At 39.2% G+C, this 4803-nt stretch overlaps 1 pseudogene; it reads right to left on the bottom strand.

Moving 5' to 3' along the window:
- Window positions 1-4399: 4399 nt before the first annotated feature.
- LOC139670795 (5S ribosomal RNA) lies at window positions 4400-4515 on the bottom strand (annotated as a pseudogene).
- Between the last annotated feature and the right edge of the window lie 288 nt (window positions 4516-4803).

The raw sequence follows: 4803 nt of genomic DNA, 5'->3' as shown, positions 1-4803 counted from the left end.
GATAAAGTGAAATTCAGATTTCTCCCTACAGAAATACAGATGCATTCAAAATCTCTCACTCCAGCTAAGAGTTTGCTATGCCAGAGTAAAATCAGAAAACTGACTGAATTTATTTACCCTTTCAAGGATGTGTTCCTGCATGCAGCATGATCTGTGACCTGTAGTAAGTCAAGCATGCTTAACTATGAACTAATTTACTTCTGTATGTTGCCTCCCTCCCATTAAACAGATGTATGGTTTATCTCAGCAAAGATTGTAAAGGCTGCCCAGCACTTGTTATCCTTCTTTTTCTTTTAGGGAGAAACTCCTCCCTCTCCCTGCAAAGTAAATTATATTACTGTATTTTCCTAAGCAAAATATATTTTTTCGATATTTTGTCCTTAGTTATTTCTCCTTACCGATTGCACTGCCTTCCAACATGAACATTGATTTAATGTTTCTTCACTCTCTATAGACTTCAACAGTGATACGTTGTACTTCAAATCTCCAAAGCATGTCACAAATACTATTCTGCAACTGCAGAAGAGAATGGGGAAAACGTTGATGAACATTGCCGAGGAGCACAATTTGGGAAAAGAAAATACAGGAAACCTTTATCCAAGAATCTTAACAAACTTAAATGTCAGGTGCAATCTTCACAAGTACTGATTGCATGTGTGAAGGCCATCACAGTCAAAATAGGACATTCAGATCTTGTTATTTATATAGTACTGGAGTGTATGAACCCTGGATGTGTTCGTTCAAGGTCAACAAAGCTCTCAGTGGTTTATATTTGAATTTGATTTATGTTTACAAGAAGAAGTTTCTTTCTTCTATTAAAACCACATGAGAAGTTTCTCAGAGGGTTTTCCATGACCAAGGTAGTCTAGGCCACCACAACAACATCCATCAACACCTGTACTACAGATGCCTGCTTTAGTGACACTATGTCACATGCATTTTTGCAAAAAAACATTTGCTGAGGTCCAAACATAACTGTAAAAGTTTCTCTATAAAAGGTGAAAAAGGACAGTGGAATCTGGTGGGTTGATGGAACACACACAATGATGGTGTAATAAACAGTAATCAACAAGATGGGATGAATTTCATTATGTTGAATTTCCTTCTCAACATCTAAGGAAAAAAAGTGACTTTTTTTTACCACTTTTAGTTGTTCTCTTGAGCAAGACAAGGAGATCTGACTTTGGCAATGACAGAGCCCAGGCTAAAGAGCTCTCTTTTTTCTCCATATTCTCTCCCACTTCAACAGTGACAGCAGCAATTTGGAGCTTTGCCTGGTTGCTTCTGTTTTCTGCTCTCCCTCACACAAGGAAAGTTATTAGCTTCTAAGGCTTGTCTATCATAAAGAAATATGCCTCACAGTGGTCCAGGACTCTGGGCTCCCTGTGTACATTACTGGGGCTGTGCTGGGTGCTTAAGTAGTATTTCCCCTTGTCTCCCATGAAAAGCAGTGGTATCAGATGCCTGTCGCTGCAGGCTATTATGCTGAATAGTATATTTCATCTTAGCACAGAGAAATGTTGCACACCTTAACAGAGCTGCAAGACTGAAGAAGTAAAAAGCAGACATGAGGTGAGGTGTTACGGTAAGTGTTGAAAAAATTTGATCCATGTCTAGAGAAATGAACCTTAGAAAGACTTGGCAATGTGAAAAAAGCCTCTGCACTTTCTCCAGCAGTATGGACTAAAAGAAAATTAGGGTCAGGAGATGAGCTGGTGAAAGCAAGAAAGTTATTCCTTCAAACTCAGCTCTACAATTGGCATCAGGCCCAAAAACTTTTGAGGCTGCTTGTTTTTTCAGGTCTCGTCATCATGCTGGCAGGTGAAGGGCAGTCAGAGCTGCCACGTGTCACAAATAGCACATGGCACCTGAGAATCTGTCATGCCTCCTCACATCCCAGGCAGAGGGTCACTTGCTGTACTCCTGCAGAGCACTATTTGTCTCACAAGAACGTGCTGCAGGCCAAAAGTCAGGCAATCAAAGGCTCCAGACTCAGTTGACTGTTGTTAATAATTCCTTGTAGTTCACAACCTTTGTAACCAGTCCAGACTTGATTTCCCTTAGAAAATCAGCAGGCAGCTATCAGGAGATGTGCAAAAACAGAGATAAACCAAATATATTATTAAACAAATAGCCTCACACTTAGGAAATGTGGACCTTTCAGGCTTTAAAGGGAACATGCTCAGGTTAGAATTGTGATTCAGGACTTCGTGCAGTACTGGTTGGAGTGAGAGGTGTACGAAGTGCAGTGTGCTGGAACACCTCCAGCCTCATCCAGAGTTGTCTGGCCCTCAACTGAACACAGAAAGACAGTGTATGCAGTGTGGCTTCTCAGAATAAACTGATCCAAATAAATGAAGCAATACTGAGAAGATAGACTCAGCTATCAGTAAAACCAAAAATCCTAGAAAACCAGGAAAATGCTTACTGTGCTAATCTACGACTCATCTGCTAAGTGAAAGATCAAATCTTTTGGGATTTGTTCTAAAGGACCTCGTGAAGCTCTTTCCTCTTTTTAAGAGGCTATAATCTTTTGGGGGTAAAAAAGCCATAAACAATAAAAACAAAGTTGCTCCCATTGGGTCAGCTTGACTGCTATCTCTGCTCATTCTGTTTTCAATGAAGTGTGCTGTAGCCATAAACACTGAGCAATAGAAAAGAATGAATGTGTTAATTGCTAAGCTGTATTAAGGGTTTAAGTAAATTATAAGTTTGGAATTTCCTTTAATGGCTTATTTACTATACTTACAGTAATGTTTTGAACTATGTACTGAGTTTTTAGATTTGTCATAAGACTTTTCTTATTTTGCCTGGAGACACACAACATGTCAGCCTGCTTCTGTGAGCTGTTTTGCTGTGCGGAGCTGGGGATACATTCACTCTCAGGGAAATCAGCACAGGCAGGATTGTGCTTACAGAACAATTTTGTTTTCAGTAAGCAAGAATTGAAGTTTCACTTAGGATTCCCAAAGAGAAATTAATTTTACCCTATGAAGTCTTCTTAAAGCCAATGAAAATCTTAATTTTCCTGTCCCTTAAGAAGAACCAAGATGAATTATGAGATATGCAGTAAGAGCTGCAATAGTATTCAAGAAATAGAACCTGTGAAGACATAGGGGCAAGGTGTAAAGGAAGCTGACACATTTAGAAAATATAGACAAGCTTTTAGACTTCAGACAGAAGAACTTTCTGGAGTTTTTTATACTGGTATGTATTTGCTGAAGTCTTGACACGGAGGATGATAATTTCTTGAAAACTGTTGCATACTCACAAGAATTACACAGGAGATGCCATTGTCTCAGTGAACTGCCCAGTGGTAGTTTGACTATAGTAGAGATGGGGCAATGTCTGTGTGACAACTTTTTTGAGCTCCAAATATTAGCTTTACCCCAGTGTAACTTGTATTTTTGCATGATCATCTTGCTTTGGGGCTTCAGGAGACATTACAGATGGGCTGTCTGTAATGCAAGGGTGGCACAGGAACTTAAACAAGAACAGTTCCTTAACTGAGTTCACCCTGCTACTCTGATCTCTTTGGTAACCAAATGGCCCCAGATAGTTTGAAAGCCTCAATGTGAAGCTAAACTCACACAAACTAAGTTGCTCCAAAGGGTGTAATGCAAGTTTACTAAGTGAAGTTAACTCTTCAACTCTGTGAGTGGGTATCATACAAGATAACCTTAATTTGGTAGCGACAGACATATTAATTCAATAAAATTAAAGTATGTAGAAAAAAGAGCATTCTCAGAAGAAAAAGGGTCAGCAGAAGGAACTGTCCTGTTCCCTTATAAATCACTATGGCTTTGACAAACTTCAAGATGTAGCATTAAAACAAAATGTTGCATTAAAAAAGACCTGTTGTTAGTGACATTGTTTGAAAAAGTTCCCACTAACAAAAGTTCCCACTAGCAGCACTTACCAGTTTGCCTGACTTCTGGCCTTATTTTACAAATCAAAACAACACAGAACAGTACCAGGGCAAGCAATATAATCAAGCATATTTTTCCCTTTATTGTTACTGGTACCTTAATATAAAAGCCTAAAATGCATGGTTAGAAATGTAAATAGCCTTCTTCAGTTCAAGCATATTTGCTTTTAAGCCATTATGTTAATGTGTTGTATATGAAACATACTGTATGTATTATATGTTTGAGCTATATAACTTCCTCCTCTTCTGTATAGCATGTATTACTGTAAGATCTGTTCATCATCATGGTCAGGCTTCGTGAACAAAGATTTGGGAAGGGCTCTACCCACGTGGGTGTGTCCTTCGAGCCTGCAAAGAGGATTTTTCAGGTGAGGCACAGCGTGTGAGAAACCAGCCCCACCCTTTAACTCTTAAAGTTCATCTGCCATGGCCTAGCAACCTTGGATGGTGACAGTAAAGTCCTCAGGACTAGAACTACAGCCCTCAGTATACACAGGAGGTCTCCCATCCAAGTACTAACTGGGCCCGACCCTGCTTAGCTTCCGAAATCTGACGGGATCAGGTGTCAGGGTGGCGTGGCTGTACTTAAAATCTGTTAATGACACAGTAATTGTGGTGTTTTTCTGAGCTGAATTGTCATAACCTCCCTGAACTCTACAGAAAGAGCTCCACTGGGATAACAAATGGAAAGGTAGACAAAAAAGAAAACTAAACTGCAGCAATAGAAAATTATGACTATCATTCCAAAGTTACCTTTAAACCATCAGAACCAATAGAAATCCACATGAAAATATTGCATTATCCACAGGAAATTTTTTCTGGATTTTTTTGTTCCATTTCTACTCAATGCAATTCTCTACAAGAATTTCTACAAA

Source organism: Pithys albifrons, chromosome 3 (genome assembly GCF_047495875.1).
Source record: "Pithys albifrons albifrons isolate INPA30051 chromosome 3, PitAlb_v1, whole genome shotgun sequence".
Lineage (NCBI taxonomy): Eukaryota > Metazoa > Chordata > Aves > Passeriformes > Thamnophilidae > Pithys > Pithys albifrons.
This window is presented reverse-complemented; position numbering and strand designations above follow the sequence as displayed.